The sequence below is a fragment of the Callithrix jacchus genome, chromosome 14 (assembly GCF_049354715.1).
Source record: "Callithrix jacchus isolate 240 chromosome 14, calJac240_pri, whole genome shotgun sequence".
Taxonomy (NCBI): Eukaryota; Metazoa; Chordata; class Mammalia; order Primates; family Cebidae; genus Callithrix; species Callithrix jacchus.
This window is the reverse complement of record NC_133515.1, coordinates 40,112,657-40,131,959: the sequence shown is the minus strand read 5'-3', so window position 1 is coordinate 40,131,959 and position 19,303 is coordinate 40,112,657. Positions and strand designations below refer to the sequence as shown.

General features: G+C 44.4%; 1 long non-coding RNA gene across 1 annotated transcript in view; it reads right to left on the bottom strand.

Moving 5' to 3' along the window:
* Positions 1 to 16,397: 16,397 nt before the first annotated feature.
* Positions 16,398 to 19,303, bottom strand: part of LOC103787887 (uncharacterized) — a 275,878-nt gene continuing 272,972 nt past the window's right edge. Inside the window, exon 5 of the long non-coding RNA XR_013526465.1 lies at positions 16,398 to 18,500. This is a non-coding gene — a long non-coding RNA (uncharacterized LOC103787887). The remainder of the gene's footprint in view (positions 18,501 to 19,303) is intronic.

Sequence of the window (19,303 nt, the reverse complement as noted above, 5' to 3'; positions counted from 1 at the left end):
GACAGAGGAACCCTCTACACCTGGAGGAGACAGAAACTTCTAGAATCCATGTGGGTTAAAAACTGAGGGCCCGGAACAGGTAGGTCAGTGGCTGATGGTCTTGACCGTGCAGAGAAGCCGAGTGAGTCAACCAGGAAGCGAACGTTGCTCAGAAACCCAAGAGAGCCTGTGAGACCTTCTCTGAAATGTGTTCCTGTGTTAATCTCCCTTCCTGCCCCTATCAGAGGACGGAATTGACCTTTTAAAAAGAAGCCCATTGCCGGGCATGGTGGCATGAGCCTGTGGTCCCAGCTACTCTGGGGGCTGAGGCGGAAGGATCGCTAAGCCCAGGAGTTTGAGGCTGCGGTGAGCTATGATTACCTCACTGCACTCTAGCCTGAGAAACAGAACAAGATCCCATCTCTAAATAAAGTAAAATAAATTTTAGAAGCCCAACATTATTGTAATCCTGAAGGCATGTAAAGTTAGACAAGAGGATGACTCGGGTAGGAAGATGAGCCTGACAGTAAAGGAGGGCTGTGCTTTTGGGTGCCTTGTCCATCCAGGCACCTCCATGAGCATCTGTTGAGTGTCATGTACAAAACACCAGCTCTGGGAGGGTCGGGAGCCCCAGCCAGACTTGCCTATCCTCCAAAGCTCAATCCAGTGGACTGACTCACTGGAGAGCTTCTAGAGATGAGGGAGAAATTCAGTCACCACTCTAGACTGTGGGAAGTCTTTTCGAAAGGATTGTCTGCTGCTGGTACATGAAGAATTGGGAGTTTGATATAAAGGTGCAGAGAGCATGCCTGGGGCCCTCTGTGTTTGAATTAACACTCCACCACTTTCTAGCTATATAACCCTGAACACATGACTTTCTGGGGCTTGGTTTTCTCATCTTTAAAATGGGGATAATGTTCAGACTAATTTCATAGTGTTAACATGAGGCTTAAATGACTGAGTCCCAAAGGATTCAATACGAAGGACAGTGAGGCATGAACCAAAACCACCTAAGTGATTGCACAGAAATCTAATTTTTGGTATCCCAGAATGAGAATGCTGGATTCCAGCTTGTCTCTGCCACTCACAGCTGTGTGCCCCCGGGCAAAGCATCTGCCTCTCTAAGCCTTAGTATCTACTTCCGTAAGATGAACAGAACTTAAAGATATAATAGATATTTCCAAAGTTTCTGAAGGTTTGACATAGAGACCCAAGTGGGAGAACTCTGGTCTTGAGTTAACTTCTGGAAAGAAACAGGGCCCATGTATGTACTGGAGCCCCAAACCGAGTGTCCACAGGCTTCTGCTGCTTGGGTGTGGCGGCATTGAGTCACTCAGCAGAGGAAAAAATTGGGAAAACATTTCCCTTGTCCTCCTCCCTTCTCCGGGTGCTCACGAGCAGGGAGACTGAGCAGGATCAAAGCCATCCACGCCTCCCCATGTTGGCATGTTCGACCACCTGGGTGAGCTGGGGGAACGCCACCATGGGATGGAACAGCGGGCACTTAAACAAACACCCATGCACACACGTGCTCCCCACCACTACCTTGCAGTGGCTTTAATGAACCCCTTGCACAGCTATAGCCCTTTAAACAGGGTTGCATCCATCCATGTCGGAAGAAGGGCATTCATAATTTGCCCTGGGCACCCAGTAATGACTGTGAGTAACAGTGAGCCAGGGTACACCAGGCCACTGCAACTTGAAAGAACATTTCCCAAAGGGAGGTGATCGGTCTTGATAATTGTTATAATAACAGCTCAATGGGCTCGGGTTGGTTCCTTTCATCCCGTGAGGTCATAAATGGCTTTCTCCACCGGAGAAAGGACAGGGCCTCCACCCACCACAAACACCCTCTCGCCTGTGTTCATCCAGCTGGGGATTTGCCCAGCTGTGATTTCTGAGCTGGTGAAACTTCAGGATCATTAAACAAGGTGAGCTAATCACGCCTGTGTGCGCCATTCTCCCAGGATGGGAGTGGAAATTCCATTTGTCAAGTAGGTTCTGGAATGCTTTGCCAGGACGCCAGTTCCAATGCATTGGCCTAGTTTCCCTTCACTGTCCTGCACACAGGCTTGGAGTCTGTAGTGCCGTTCGTGCTTTATTTGCTGTGTGAGTGACCACCAGGGCATGGTGATTGCTTTTACTCTTCTTTTCAAGTGTGTTTATATTTAAAAAGTTGACAGTTGTGTCTTGAGAGTAGAAGCCTTAACACCCCTCTGACTTTCTAGGAAGACCAGCAACTGAAGGGTGAATGGGAATCAGGGTGACAACAACGGACTCGCAGACATTGTCCAGATCATGCATTGATTGAAGGCTCTGTCCTCTACCTGTTTGCTTTAAGTTGGGCTGAGATGGCACAACACAAGAGCACGGGCCATGGTGCCAACCTGAGACCACGCTACCATGGTGCCCGTCTTCCCTGTGCCTGGCAAATTCTCCTGTGGCAGAAGAGATGGCCTCATTTGGGGTCACCTGCTTTGTTGGACGACAGCTCATCACCACTTTGCCCCTGCTGCTGCCCCTGTTTGAAGCTGCCTGGCTTACAGCTAGTGTCCTCCACGCCCTCAGGTCTGGCAGAGGTCTCCTCCTTGCCCCTCCACAGAGGCGCCTCTGAGGTCTGCAGTCTCAAGACCACTGTCCTCACTGTGCAGCCAGTCTTCCCTTTGGGCCTAGTGCAAACCCCACCCCTGGCTTTCCTGTACATCTTGCTGTTCTACTACGCACAACTGTTTGTCAGATGCTGGGCTCACATTTAGAATTGGAAAAAATGGCCCCTTGATTTTATTCCATGCCAGGCTTTATAACATACAGAGATGCCTTGCAGCATTCAGACATTCATGAAATTGCTGTAGCCTTGATTTTTTCATGTTGGTTCTACTCTGTCCGATACACAGACCTGGGAGCATGGCGGACTCCTGGGAAATGCCATGAGAGCAAAGAGGAGGATATTCAAAGACGCACAGATTTGTAGGGAGCGTAGGAACATGGGTTCAGGTCTCAACACCACCGTTGTACTTGCCAAGTGATTTTCAGCGGTGATTTGCCTTTGCTTCTTAGTTTCTTCAACTGTAGAATGGGGGAAATAGTACCTCATAAGATTTTGCAAAGATCAAATGGATTGACGCACTTAGAACACTTTGAAAAGTGACTAGAACACAGAATGTCAGCTGCTGCTGTAATTATAGTGATTTTTTTTATAGTTGTGAAAGTGGCAGAGAGGCCAAACTCTGACGTTTCCAAGTCCCAGTCCCTGGGAAGTCAGGGTCTGCAGTTCACAGGTGGGGAGTGGGATCCAGCAGTTAGCGGACAAGGATCTGGCTAAAAGCCTTCAGGGCAAAGGATTCTAAGATCATCCTTAACTCTTATGAGATTTTCACACTCCCAGTCAGGAAGTTCCCCCTCAGGTCAGACTTGTAGCCTGCATGTTGCAGCCAAATCACACACCTCATGCCTCCCTTATGCTTAATGCAGAGGAGGATGTTCTGCTGTTCCACTTGAGACAGCTCAAGGTGTCTCAGTGACCACAAGGAGAGATGTGGTCCTGAAGGAGAGCTGCCTGGGAAGTTCCTGGGCATGCCACCTCCTAGTGCAATACTGATTTGTACCCCATGCTATCTCCCCACCCTGGAGCAGCCTCTGACTGCAGGGCCATGCAGCTGTTCTTCCAACGTGGCTTTCATCCCACCCCCTGTGGCTCAAGTGCACGTCTCCCCTACCGCCAATTCATGGCCCCTGCAGGTGCCACTACAGAGGTTATCTTCTTTTCTCTGTATAAACTCCTATCTATCCTTCAAGGCCCAGATCACATGCCACCTCCACCAGGATGTTTCTCTGGCCTTTCCAGTCCATGCAACTTTCTGAATTCCTCTGGCCCTTGGTGTGAATATGAAGTAGGCCCTGGGTTGATTAGGGTCCGTCCCCATTCCCCCATGATTACTGAGGTCTGGTCAGAGTGAGGTGACAGTATGACAAAGTCTCTTCAGAGGCCATGAGACACACCTGCTTTGCTGCCTGTGGAGCTCAGGGTCCTCCCCGGTGGAAGGCTGTGATGGAGCCTGAGCCACACTTGCTTCTGGAGGGGTGGGAGGGGTTGTTGGACCTTGCTTTGAACTTGCCATGGGATGCTCACAGGATTTGAAGTTCAAGGCAGGGATAGGAGAGGAGAGGCTGGCCTCTTTGTATTGGATCTGGAGGTCAAGGGGCAGGAGAAAGCTATTTGGGAAACACAGGTGTCTCAGTTAAGACTACTCTGTGGCTCACACATCGCACCCGCCTCCCCAACTCTCTTTGGATCTCTCTTTGCCCCTGCTTCTGTCTCGTAGTCTCTGGGCCGTGACTTCTCTGCTTTCTGCTAAAGGCAGGCTCCCAAAGACTCCTAGATGAACAATTCCCTGGTATTAACCTGATGTGTGTGTAGACACAGCTTGGCACTAAAAGCATTCTGCCATCCCATGCTGTCAGCCCTCACTGAGGACTGCATCAGCTCAGTGCCCAGTGCCATGGGCTAACCCCTGCCCGTGTCAGCCATAAACTCCATCTGGAGATGCCAAGTTGTCCCTGTTCCCTCGAATTCTGGATTACGCCATACATAATGAAGCACCCAGGCTCAGAGGTTATTATTATTATTTTTTTGTCAGGGATTATCCATATTATAAACAAAAAGAGAAAATAGCTGCCTTCCAGAAGAGGAAAGTCGGGAGTACAAGATGAGCCATGATGGTGTCCCTCTTCAAGGGTGGCAGACATGCCAACTAGGATGTCGTCTGGTTCCCCAGGCACCAGCAGAGTAAAGCAGCAATGTTAGGGTGTCCCAGAATGGTGGGACAGCAGGGAGAAAAGGATTTCCCAGGGTCTTAGCACCCGGTAAACTGAACGTGACCAGGTCCAAACGGCCACAGTCTAGGGAAGGCTCTGTTCCCAGACCCAGGCACCTCCTCTTTGCTTCTTGGCTGGACACACCTCACCTCTCTCTCTGGGGATCGGTCTTCTGCCCCAGGAGTTTTCACACACAATGGTTGGCAGGGTTTGGCATTTATTTTCATCACCGTTTTGAAGGTAAATGACATTTGTCACATTCCTTCCTGGCTGGCTTTGATGTGGGGTGAATTCCCACTCCCTAATGACAGGTGAGGCGCTGGCCAGTAACACCCAGCACCCCTGGGCGGCTGTGCTCCCCCTGCCAGGCCTGGTTCCCACAGCTGCTGCTTGTTTTGGGTGTCTATTTCAGGGACCTTAATTAAGATCTTCTTTAATGATGGAGAGGAACTTCTCCAGTGATTACCGCCTCACTTTTACAGCTCTCTCAGGCTCTTTCTCTCTCCCTCCTCCTCCTTGACTCCCACAGTCTCCAGCCCTCACCTGGATAGAGTCAGGCAGAGGCTACAGCTTCTCAGGAGGGGATGGGAGTTCAGGTTCAGAGCTTCCCCGCAGACAGTCCAGCAACGCTCGAGGGCACCACAGTGATAACATGTGAAAGCCCATTCCCTAACCACACCACGAAACTCCAGTGGAGTACAGTGCCCGGCACACAAAAGGAACTCAATTTGTGTTTGCTTGTTGAGTGAAACGAGTAAAAAGATTAGCATATATGGGTGAGCTGAGTGTGGAACATTGAATACCGCTGTTTAGGGCAGTACGCTTCTGATTTTCTGCCTGGGAGCAGTCTTGGATTCCCAGATTCTCCTTATGAGCTATGCATTTGTGTTCATCAATCCAGAGATACGGGATCTGGTCATAACGGCTGTGCTGGGGCCCAGGGCTATGCAGAGGACAAAGCACTGGCCAGACCCTGCCATCCCTGCGCTGCTGTCGTTCTGCTCCGACCTCACTTATCTGGCCCCAGTTTTCTTGTCTACAAAATAGGAATATAAATCCCCAGGCACAGGTAGGTTGTGGAGCAGCAAGGAGATCCTGTGTGTCAAAGAGTCTGGCCAGGGCCATTCAAAGTTGACATGAGTTAAAGGCGGCCTTGGCTTTTCCAGCTGCGGAATGAAGGGACTGGATGTCCTAGGACTTCAGGGCCTTGGGCTGGACTGCAGCCTCATGGAGCCCCAAATGGGCCAGAAGCTGCTCTTTGCCTTCTCCCTTCACCCAGGGTACCTGCTCTTCCTCTTCCTCAGAGTCTTACCCCTCCTGCCTCCTTCCAGGCAGGCTTCCTGCCTCTACCTCCAACCTCCATCCAGCCATTCTGCCCTCCAGTTCTGCCCAACCATGGCTTCCCTCCTCATTGGCCTCCACCTCCAACCTCCTTCCAGCTCCAACTTCCCTCCTCCACCTCCAACTTCCATCCAGTCCTGCCCTCCGTGGCTTCCCACCTCACTGGCCACAGCTGGTCTTTTCAAGGAGAGTGCTCCTTTCTTGAAGGAAGTCCTGGAATCCTAGAATAAACATTAAGCCAGAGTCTGATAAGCTTCTTGAAGTCAAGCCCTTTGTGGGAAAGGCTGAGAAGAGGCTCCTAAAGTTTAAAGAAAAGGCTCAAGGCCACACAGAGGGTCAGCCAAGGCTGGGGCCAGAAGGAAGAGCTACTGGTGTGCAGTCCCATGCTCTTTCCAGAACTCATGACCAGGCCTTGTCAGGGTGGTTTAGAAGAACTCAAGGGGCCGGGGGAGGTGTGTGGCCAACTGAGAGTCTGGTCCCCCCATTGCTCACCTATGGGTGCTGGTGCCCAGCTCCCATCATGGAGTGGGCACTCTACTGAGGAGCCCTCCTGCTCCCTGAGCCTCAGTTTCCACATCTGTAAAGGGAAGGGTTGTAATGGGGGAACTCGTGGATTCCATCTGGCTGGGTCATCCCTTAGTATCATGAAACAGGAGCTATGGACGTGATGGAACTCCAGAGAGCCTGCCCCACCTCCTGGCCTCTGCCCCCCACACAAACACCTGCCTACTGTGCACCCCAGTTGCCCTCATGGGGCAAGGATGACTCCCCCTGGATCTAGTTGCTGGTTTTGGAGATAGAGATGGGCGTAGCGACTCATAGGCCAGGAGTCGGGAGCTGTGAGCTCTGCTCCCTCCCTGGACACTGTGGGATCCAGCTGTGGGAAAACCATGGGATGATTCTGAGCCTGTTTCTTTATTTGTAAAATTGAGATAATAATTAGCCTCCACTTTCTTGTGGTTGTGGGGAACGTGGAGAGGGGCAGCCAGATCAAAGCTCAGGGGACTAGGGAGGCCAGAGTGGGTGTAGTCCACAGGGTTAGGACCAAGCTCTCTTCATATAGAGGCCAATTCTGCTGCTAGCATCAGTGAGGAGAAAGAAAGAGGTATGAGGAGTGCAGGGCGGCTGGGAGGTCGAGAGGTTGTTCACAGAGCAAGGAAGCTGCTAGGTGGCCAGGAGGGAGGCAGGGCACTTCTTGGGGACATTGATGTACTGGACTTTGGTAGTTGAATGTGCTCAGTATTTGTGGATTTGACAGGATGTTTTAATCTGTGTCAAGAAGCATTTAGGGAAGATACTCAGAAAAGCTGCCAATCCATGTCTTTGACTTAGTCATGGAGCTGAGATCCTACTTTCAGGAGCCAGGGCTCTGAGCCCTCCTTGCAGTTCCAGTCTTCCAGCTGCTCTTTGTCCTATGCCATGTTTCTTATTTGCCTAGCACTTTCCCTCACGGGATCTCAGAGGAGGGGAACTTTGCTATCTTGGAGACTTTCAACACCCCAGGGAGGCAGGGAGGTGGCTGGGATCCTTATCAGGGGTGGGGAGCAGGTCTGGGGAGGGGCCACACCGGCCCTGCTCTGTCTCCCACAGGCCTGTAGTCTGGATTTTCTGGGGCAGCTTGCTTTCAGTATTCAATCCCAGGACACAGCTTGCCCTGCTATTTAATTATTGCCAGAAAGGAAGATTTCAGATCAAATACTCTATCAGCAAAGTCATTATTTTTGATGGTTGTCCTTTGGCTTTTAACGACAGTTAATTATCCCACACAGGGCTCCTCTCAGTTAACTTGGCGTGTGTTCTTCCCAAATGGTTTATCTTGGAAGGTACAGCAGGAAGGAGACTTTACTGTCACACACACAAATTAGGTAGGTGTTTGTCCGGGTCTGCTTTAATATGTTCCCAGGTTGAAGTCAATTGCACTCTATTGCACTGGGCTCATCATTATTTTCTGGGAAGAATCTTGGTCTTGTTTGAATCTTGGTCTTGTTTTCTGGGAGGAATCTTGCTCATCTTGAGAGAGGGAACAAGCCCTTGTTAGGCCTGCTTCATTTTTACTAGAGGTTGTCCAGCCTCTTTGCAGTCTCACATCTAGTGGGTCTCAAACAAAGCTTTGTCACCTAGCCTTGTCATGTTCTCATAATAGTAAGGGTGCCAGTCATGAGAACTCACAGTCCCCCAACATCTGCCTGAAGCTTGGCCTAAAGAAGCTCCCCTTAGACAGCATTACTGGAGCTGGGTGCAGTGGCTCATGCCTGTAATTCCAGCACTTTGGGGGGCCGAGGCAGGTGTATCACTTGAGGTCAGGAGTTCCAGACTAGCCTGGCTAACATGAAATCCTGTCTCTACTAAAAAAAAAAAAAAATACAAAAATTAGCCATGCATGGTGGCATAAGCCTGTAGTCCCAGCTATGCTACTTGGGGGGCTAAGGCATGAGAATCACTTGAACCCAGGAGGTGGAGGCTGCAGTGAGCCAAGATTGCACCATTGCACTCCAGCCTGGGTGACAGAGTGAGACTGAAAGAAAGAAAGAAAGAAAGAAAGAAAGAGAGAAAGAAAGAAAGAAAGAGAGAAAGAAGAAAGAAAGAAAGAAAAAGAAAGAAGAAAGAAAGAAAGAAAGAAAGAAAGAAAGAAAGAAAGAAAGAAAGAAAGAAAGAAGAAAGAGAGAGAAAGAAAGAAGGGATTTGTAGATTATACCCTCCACCAGTTACTTGGGCACGCCTATGGCTGGACCAAACCCTTTGTCCCTAGCCCACCAAATAACTGCATTTCACATTAGTCAGACTCCCATAAGCTTGGCTAAGACATGTAAGAAACACAGCTCATGACTGTGTCTGCTGCAAAGACGCCTCTGAGCACATTGCTTGCTGTCTTATCCCTTGTCATCTCTGGGAGGGTTAAGGAGCCATTTCTTTCTGTTCTCTCGGACATCAGGAATGCGAGCGTTTCTCCTGGGCTAGTGGTTTGCTTTAATCTTGAGGATCCTGGGAATTGTGGAGTTGATCATGTTTCATCTTGGCACTGACTGTTAGAAATTTTAGAGCCAATTTTGTGGCCCGCCCCTAGCAAATGGATCAAAGTTTATGGTATGTTTATTTTGTATTAGTCCCATCCTTGGCTCCATTTTATGGCTTTGCCCTTGCTTTTACATTTTTTTCTTTCTCACCTGCTTCTAATTTATGTCATCTTGCTGAATTTTTTGCATCTTTGTAAACTGCCTTAAATCCTTTTGTGAAACAAAGAGGAGTATACACAAACAGACAAATAAATGCATATTCTGTCTCATTACTAGACAACATATCTTAGTTTTTGGCTTGGGAAATAGGGTCCACACTGCTGCTGATATCCTCCTGGGCCACTGTTCTTCTACAAGAGCATAAAACAGATAAACTGCAAGCAAAACCAATCATCTGCTCTCCCAGGGGTGGAAAGACAAAAAGCAAGCCAATAACTACACAGTAATATAAGTGGTGGTGCGGGCTGTGATGAAAATAAAGCAAGGAGGAGCAGGCATGGACAGGCTGGCCAGGGAGGAGCTCCCTATATTTGAACAGAGCCCAGGGAAGAGAGGGAGTTGGTCAAGGAGCAAATGGTGGAAGGGCATTCCAGGTAAAGTTGTGAGGCAAGTTGAGAGTGCAGGAAGAAGCCAAGGAGGCCAGTGTGGCTGGAGCCATGTGAATGAAGGGGAGCCTAGCAGGCAACAGGGAGTGGGGATTGGACCCAGTAGGGCCTCGGAGGCCACAGGAAAGACTTGATGTTCTTCTGAGATGAGAGGCCTTTGATGGGTTTGGCCAGAGGCGTGATACGATCTGACTGAAGTTTCAGCACACTGTGACCATGGGGGCAAGGCCGAGGCAGGGACAAGTCAGGAGGCTGCTGTCGTAGTGCAGACAGGAGCCCGTGGGGGTGTGAACTACAATAGTGACCGTAGAAGATGTAAGAAGTGTCAGAATCTGGATCTTTCTCCATACTATGTCACTCTGGTTGCCTACATGTCCCTGTCCTTTTCACACCTCAAACAGCACAGCTTGGCAGCTTCCCACACCTCTTCATCCACAATGCTTCTGCATGACGTAGCCCTTGTGAGACCTTGGCCCCTGTCTCTCCTATGATCCAACCCTCCACTATTGCCTCCAACCTGGCACAGGGTTCCATTGTAATCTCCCCAGCTTCTTTTGCACTGCCCATCCCTTTGAGCTTGGGGCTTCAGAGTTTGTCTTTGTCCTTCTCACACTCAGAAACTGCTACATAATTAGCAGGGCTCAGTGCAAAATGAAAATGTGGGTCCATGGTTCAACAATTATTAAGAAATTCGAGATGGTGACAGCAGAGCATTAAACCAAGCATGGGCCCTCTGAGCACGGGTCCTGTGTGATCAACTGCCCATGCAGCAGCCAGCCTTTCTCATTCTACATGTTCTTGAGATAACCTCATGCATGTTGGCTTTAACTACCACACACAGCAATGACTCCCAGGCTCATCTTTTTCTTGAGCCCCAGACCCAACTAGCGGCCCCACATACTGACACTTTGTCATTTTTGCAGGCAACTCGAAAGCAGTAAGTTAAGACTGGACATGTTATCTTCTCCCACACCTGCTTTTTCTCATGTGGTCTCCTATCTTTATACCTAAGACATATAAAAAAATCCTTTTTGAATACCTGTAAATTATTTACAAAAATTGACCTTGTACAACTACATAAATAAATTCTCGAGGTATTTCAAAAACTACTGCAGTCCAATAAAACTAGAAATAATAAACAAAAATAAATGATTTTCTAAAAACAAAATTATTGATAACCATTTAAAAATTACTATCTATTTAAAAATTAATAATAAAAAAGATATATCAAGGCTTATGGGGTGAAGCCAAAGCTACACTCAGAGTAGAATTCATTGTTTAATTTATTTTTATAAATAAAAGTTTGAAAAGAACTGACTGAGAGTTTTATTCTGGAAACAAGAAGATAAACAACAAAACATCGAAATAAAGTAGAAGAAAAAATGGAGCAGTAGAGAGAAAAAATAGGATACAGAGAATCAAAACAAGTTTCTATTGATTTACTTTGACAATAAATATTTATTGTGTGTCTATGTCTAGGTACTGCACAAGATCACAGAGGATGCTAAGATGAGCAAAATAGACGTGACTTTTGTACTTGTGGAATTGTTTTGAAAAGATTTTTAAAAAATAGATAAATTTTTTAAAGACTGGCAGAAAAAAGGAGTAAAAAAGAATACAAATACATAATTTTCTCAATAAGAAAGTAGATATGTATTAGTCCGTTTTCATGCTGCTGATAAAGACATACCCGAGACTGGGTAATTTATAAAGAAAAGAGGTTTAATGAAGTCACAGTTCCACATGGGATCATGGTGGAAGGTGAAAGACACATTTTACGTAGAGGCAGGCAAGAGAGCATGAGAATCAAGTGAAAGGGGAAATCCTTTATAAAACTGTCAGATCTCATGAGACTTATTCACTAAGAGAACAGTTAAGGGGAAAATTGCCCCCATGATTCAATTACCTCCCACTAGGTCCCTCCCACAGCATATGGGAATTATGGGAGCTGCAATTCAAGATGAGACTTGGGTAGGAACACAGCCTAACCTTATCAAGATATAACTACTTATGCAGAGGGAATTTTAAAAAAATTAATATCACATACTTATTTCAGTGAAGTTGAAATTCTAGACGAAATGACCACTAATATAAGTAGCAAAAATGGCTGAAGAAAAGGCAGATGATCTGAAAGAACAATAATCACAGAAGAAAGGGCAAAGATAATAAAATACGTAACACCCTGAATACCTCAGGGCAGATGGTTTTATAAGTGAGATCTGTCACATCTCCATAGAGCAAATATTTGTTATCTATACTTAGAGATGAAGCCCTTACTGAGCAATTTTATAAGACTAATGTAACCTTGATACTAAAATCTGACAAAGATGGTGCCAACAATTTATGGAAGTGTAAAAATCTAAAATAAATTATTGAAAATTTCAGTAAAACGATGTATTAAAAGATAAAAAATCATGACTAAGCATTTTAGAAGCTCAAGTCTGGTTCAGTAGTAGATATCCATACATTTGTATTACTAGTTAAAGAAAAAAAATGGTGATCTTTTCAACAGATTGACAAAATCTTATTTGGCACAATTCAAATTCTGTTCTTGATAAATCTTCCAGTAAATCATGAGAATAAAGAGAGTTTATTAAATAGACACAAGTATTATAAAATCATTGAACTTCATCCTTAATGGTGAAACACTAGAAACACCACTAAAATAAAGAATAAGGCAAAGATGCTCACCATCACTGCTATTATTTATCATTGTTCTGAAGGTTCTAGCCAAAACAATGAAAAAGTCAAGTAAAGAACTACATAAAGTAAATTAAAAAGGAAAAATCATCATTATTGTGGATAACATGAATAAACAACATATCCAAGAGAATCAGTCAAGTATGTAAACAGTGAGATCTACGAAGCATCCAGATTAAATTTATATTAAAAAACCAAAAATCCATAGACTTCCTACATACCAACAAAAACCTGTTAGAAAATTAAAATTTTAATAAAATCCTTCAAAGAGCATGCTTAACTACAAAATAACTAGTAATATATTTTAGAAATGTATAAGACATATATAAAAATTAAACAATTTTCTTCAAAGATATAGAATATTTGAGTTAGTAAGAACAGACACCAGTTCTTGGATTGGTAGATTTAATTGTATAAAAATATTACTTATTCCCAAATTGCTCCATTAATTTAATTAAATTCCAAGAAAAAATCAATTCTATTTTTTGTAAAAGAAGAAAATTAAGAGGGAAATTATTCTATGAGCACTCAAAAAGCACCATAAAACCACAGTATTGAAAATTGTATGATAGAGGTACAAAAAAAGAAAAGTTGCTGAATGGAAGAGAATTGAAAGTGTAAGAATAGATACACATAACAAATGGGAAGTAAATATGTAAATAAGTGGCAATTATAATAAAAGAGGGTTTTTTTTTTTTTTTTTGAGACGGAGTTTCACTCTTGCTACCCAGACTGGAGTGCAATGGCGCGATCTCGGCTCACTGCAACCTCCGCCTCCTGGGTTCAGGCAATTCTCCTGCCTCAGCCTCCCAAGTAGCTGGGATTACAGGCACGCGCCACCATGCCAAGCTAATTTTTTGTATCTTTTTAGTAGAGACGGGGTTTCACCATGTTGACCACGATGGTCTCGATCTCTTGACCTCGTGATCCACCCGCCTTGGCCTCCCAAAGTGCTGGGATTACAGGCTTGAGCCACCACGCTCGGCCTTAAAAGAGGGTTTTTAAAAAATAAATATGGTAAGAATATTTGGATATTCATTTAAAAAAATAAGGTACATAATAAATTGACAGTGCATTTAAAAATTCAGACTAAGAAATATAAAACATCATATCATAAAGTATTACAGAATATCTGCATAATCTTTCCATTTGAAATAGCTTTTCAAGCATAACTTAAAACCTAAAATTTGTAACATAAAACATTGTCAGATTTTATTAAAACTTTTCTAAAGTGAAAGATCTAAATAGATCTAAGAAGGCATATTCAAAACTAGAAATAACATTTGAATATATATACATCTGAATGAGTCATTAATATCCACAACATATAAAGAACTTTTACAAAATACTGATAACTCATAGAAAAATGGACAAAGATTATGAAGAGGAGCAATTCATAGAAATCAATGCCTAACTAATAATTCACAATATTAACTTCACTAATAATCAAACAAGTAAAAATTTAAATACAAATTTTTCGGTTTGACATAAATGAATGAGTGCAATTGTCCAGTACTGGTGTGAGTAAATTAATGCAAATCATTAAGGGAGATTAAGTTTGAAATGTCTATCCCTTTTACTCAACAATTCCATTCCTGGGAACTTAACCCATAAAAATATTTACACAAGTGCCCCAAAGTAATATATAAGAATGTTTATTGCAGTATGGTTTGTAATAATGAAAAATTGGAAACACACTAAAGGTTCGCTAGTTGGGAGCTGATTAAATTAATTATGGTAAAATCAAGTGCCAAATCGTGCAAACGTGTACAAGGAGGGTGAGGAAATGAGAAGAAAAGCTTGGCAGCAACATCAAACTCTTACTTTTGTAGCCCAGAGACTATAATCCACTTGGATAGCAGGAAATAACTTAGAGATCTTCTAGGTTTAACTCTTTCATTTGATGGACGAGGGATCTGATCGCTGACCAATGGTGGTCCATCTTCTACTTGAAGCCATTGGATGGAAACCTTGGTTGTGAAACTTCCTTTATTGTGTAGAGCAAATCTCTACACAGTGTGAAACACTCCAGCATCACCAAAAGATCACAGGATTGCCGCTTTGCTGAAGGTGTGGTGGCAGGGTAGCTGCTGTGGAAGTACTGTAGGAGGGATGTTTGAAAAACGGGTTTGATTAGTTGACCACCAATGTCACTTCCAGACATATCTCATGGGTCTGTGATTTCACACATTGGACCCAGTTTTGCCCTTTGGAGAAACACAGATTTAGTCTGGTCTCTATTCCCCTTAAGACCCTTCATATACTTGGAGATAATGCTCCAGTTCACTTTTAGTGTTTCTTCACCGGCTCTAGTTTCTTCCCTCCTCCACACATGCTTCTCATATATTATGACTCCTTGACTCTTCTTCCTCCAGTCCAACTTTCTTTGGTCACTTAAAAAAAATTCTTCAACTATGAAACAAAGAATTTATCAAGAATTCCAGCTGTGGTGTGACCAATGGAGGATATGGTGAGATTTTGACCTTCCTTACTTGGGACATATAGTTCCTGTTGGTAAAGTCCTAAACTACTTCTTTGACAGCCATTTTATATAGCTGGATCATGTTAGACTCACAGAAGGGATGCTTTAAATTATTGTGAGGTTATGTGTGGCACAACTCTAGGGGGCTCTATTTACAATCTATTGTAGATTTATGTATTTCCTTCAGTAATTTTCCAGTAGATGGCAGTAAAGTTGCTGAGGAAGGTGGGTGTCTTTTCTAAATCATACAAAGATCTTCTCTGGGCTGGCAGTGACCTTGGCTCATAATCGATAAAAAAATATTTTTAATATGAATGTAGTATCTTTATGGTAGACTTTAAAAAATATTTTTAACATGAATGTAGTATCTTTATGGATCCTCCAATGTCCATCCCTCCTTTCTTCCTTCCTAACAATTCCCAATTTTGCTCAGCTATCCACCCTTCCCCCATGTGACTTCAGGGAAGCCTCCAGGCAGTAGATCTGGATTACTGTAAATTAGTGCTTCTCAGTCTTAAACTACTGACATTTTGGGCCAGGTATTTCTTTGTTGTGGGAGTTATCCTGCACATTGTGGGATGTTTAGCAGCATCCATGGCATCTCCTCGATCCACTAAATGCCAGTAGCATACTCCCACCTTACCAGTTGTGACAACCAAAAATGTCTCTAGGTATAGTCAAATGTCCCCTGGGGGTAAAACTGCTCTGGTTGACAACTGCTAGCTTGGAGTATCTCAGAGAAGTAAAGCTTTCACACCCACAGTTCCTTTTCCTGTCTCTTTGTTACAGGAGATGATAAATTGCCTTATCCATCCCGAATCAGATATTTTTGTTACTTGCAGCCAAAGGTATCCCCAACTAATGCAAGGGATTACTGCTAACTCACGTCTATTCTTCCTGTGCTTATACAATTTCTTTTTTTACACCTGAAGGAAAAACTCCACACTATCTCCATTCACTTTGTTGTTTTCAGCTTTAATCCAAGTTCCAGTCTAGCAAAATACTTTAGAATCCTAACTTTGTCGGTCATTCAAATTATTAGCTATCCCTTGCAATTTGGCATCATTTGCAAATGATGATATGCATGTCATAAATATTTCTGTGAGTTGTTGATTAAAAAATATTTTGTCAATGTCCTTTAGGTATAGTTGTTCAGCCAGTTACAAATCCACCTAATTAACCGTAGCCAACTCACATTTTTCCATCTTATCTACTAAGATTTCAAAAGAAACTTCTTCAAATGTCTCACTGTATTCAGGAGGAGCCACGCCCATAGTACTTCCTGATCCTTGACTCTAATAAGCACGTAGAAACAGACTAGGTCATTTGGCATGAGCTATTCCTTAAGAAACCATGTAGTGTGCAGAAACTGTCTACTTAGTAGTCAGTCCATTCTTGTATCTTATTGGTAAGAGATGTCACACTCATCAGTTTGCAATTTTCACATGCCATCCATCTCACCTTTGTGAAAAACATTCAACATTTGTCAATCTTCTGTTTTGTGTCCCGTCTCTAGTTCTCTATGACCTCAAAAACATTATCAACAATGGTTTAGTAATCACATTTGCAATGATATTTGATGCTCTAAGAATTCATCCAAAACCTGAATTCATTTAAAACCACCTCTTGGGTAAAATAATTTAAATAAAGGGGCCTATACACGTACTCAACCAAATACCACGGATGCAAAGGAATGTCTGCTAAACACAGGACTTATGATCCTGGATTAGGAGACACCACAAAGAGTTATCAAACTCCACCTCTGCATCCAACATAAATAGCCAGGATGATCTGCAAACTAAGGGGGAAAGACAACCCTGGGGGAGCCCTATGCATACAGGAAGTGACTCTAATGAGAAAGAAAAATAGAGAGAACTGAGTTAAGCTAGCAACCTCCACTAGTTTGGAATACAGTTCCTTCTCTTCCCTCTGACCAATCCCTTCTCTCTACTTAGTCCTGTAGCCTCCAATCAAATACTTTATTGATATGGAACCCCAGGAAAAAGCCTGCAGTGATGTCAGGGCCCACTGAGTTGAGTGAGCATCTGTAGCAGATATCAGCCTGGGGAGGTGAGCTGGGACCAACAGAAATTATAATGTCAAGAAGAGAACCAGCCTATAATCCCAGCACTTTGGGAGATGGAGGCAGGAGGATCACTTGAGCTCAGGAGTTTGAGACCAGCCTGAGCAATGTGGCAAAACCCCATCTCTGCAAAAAATTAAAAAATTAGCCAGGTGTGGTGGCATACACCTGTAGTCCCAGCTACTTGGGAGGCTTAAGTGGGAGGATAACCTGAGCTCAGGAGGTTAAGGCTGCAGTGAGCTGTGATCATGCCATTGCACTCCAGCCTGGGTGACAGACAGACCTTGTCTCACAAAAAGAAGAAGAAGAAAAGAAGGAGAAGGAGAAGAAAGAAGAAGAAGAAGAAGAAGAAGAACAAGAACAAGAAGAAGAAGAAGAAGAAGAAGAAGAAGAAGAAGAAGAAGAAGAAGAAGAAGAAGAGAAGAAGAAGAAAATAAATAGAAAAGAAAAAAAAAGCAAGGAAGGGAATCCCAAAGGGGCCACACTCTGGCCCTGGCTCTCCTTGACTGTGGGGAAGTGGAGGAGTCTGCGTCACCGACCTACATTCTCCTCCAGATTAGTGTGGAGGCAGGGGAAGGATTTTGCAGGTTCAGGCTGATTAGGTTTCAGTGTCTCTGGCATCTAAATACTGAATATTGGCTATATACGCCATGGAAGGATACTGATCTCAATCCACACCAAGAGAATGCCACAGTACCCACAGTCTGCTGTAGAGGGGAGATGGGTCTGCAATTCTTCCCATTCCCAGACTGGACTCTCATTTCCCACCTGAAAAGCAGTTAAGAGGGCTGGAACCAGAACCAGACTGACTGGGTTCAAATACTGGTTCTCTCAGTTATTAGCTATAGAACGTTACGAAAACCACTCAACCTCTCTGAGTTTTATTCTCCTTGCTGGAAAACAAGATAGAATGTGTGAAGTGTGCTTGGTGTGATGTTAGCTACTGTTGCTCTTAAACTACCTGCTTTGGAAATCACCTTGCAGAGGCTGTTGAAAGAATAAAAAGTCAAGGCATTCTGAACTTGGTCCTCAAAAGAAAACATTGTCCTGGGGTTTATATAGTCCTAATGAGGAGGGTTGAAGCTGAAACCGAGCCATGATTTCAAAGGTTCCAGTGATTTCCTTTTTTGCTGAAGGTGGGTTCTTGGATTCACTCTTGGGCAATGACCCTTCTGACTAAGCAAAGCAAAGGCAATGGATTTCCAAAGAGCTGAGTTTCTCTGCATAACAATGTTAACAGGTTATCATGAATGAGGGTGGTGGAGGTGGAGAGGGGTGGACAGAATTGCATTCTGTAGACAGATTTACTTCCTTTAAAGAAATGCCTCTTACACAACGACTGGATTAGGCTGTCTTATTTGGTATCGTACTGCTTGTTCTCAGGACGTATTTCTATATTACTCTTCAAGCATTTGGTCCCAGATCCTGGAGACGACCTTGAAGATGACAGAAAGCCTGTGTGGGCGTGGCCAACAGGGTTCCTGGAGGAAAGATGAAAAAGAAAGGGTTTTGGCTTGGCCCAGACTATTAACAGGTCACAGAAGATGTTTTTCAAGACTAAATAATCTAGAATTTCGGAATTGTCTGGACTTGAAACTTTCTGTTTAGATATCCTTTAAGGGCTGAAGGGCAAGACTGTATTCCCACAGATGTGGTTGGGGTTTTCTTGAAGGAAGCTCATCACGGTGGAGTGCAGTGGTGCGATCTTGGCTCACTGCAACCTCCTCCTCCCTGGTTTAAGTGATTCTCCTGCCTCAGCCTCCTGAGTAGCTGGGATTACAGGCACCTGACAGCAAGCCCAGCTAATTTTTTGTGTTTTTAGTGGAGATGGGGTTTCACCGTCTCAGCCAGGATGGTCTCGATCTCCTAACCTCTTGATCCACCCACCTCAGCCTCTCAAAGTGCTGGGATTACAGGTGTGAGCCACGGCACTCGGCTGGAATCTGATTTTCCATTGTCAATCATGCTTAGGGAGGGTTAATCATAGGGCTGGAAAATAAAGACTTTGAAGGTGGACCTTAGCATTAAGGGAAGGAAACTGCCTTCTGTCGGTAGGACTTGGGATATGACTCGACTGGATCTTGCCTTGGCTGTCACACTCAAGGACACTTCCTTTGGTGTGGCCTTAGTGACAAGTAGCAGCCTGGGGCAGGGCATGCAGGTCAACCTCTATCCAGCAAGGCAGGCTGGAATCCAGGAAAAGAGGGCAGCAGAGGGCCACCATGAAGGAGACTGGGCCCGTGGACTCTGAGGGAAGCCATCGATAATACTCAATGTAAACCTC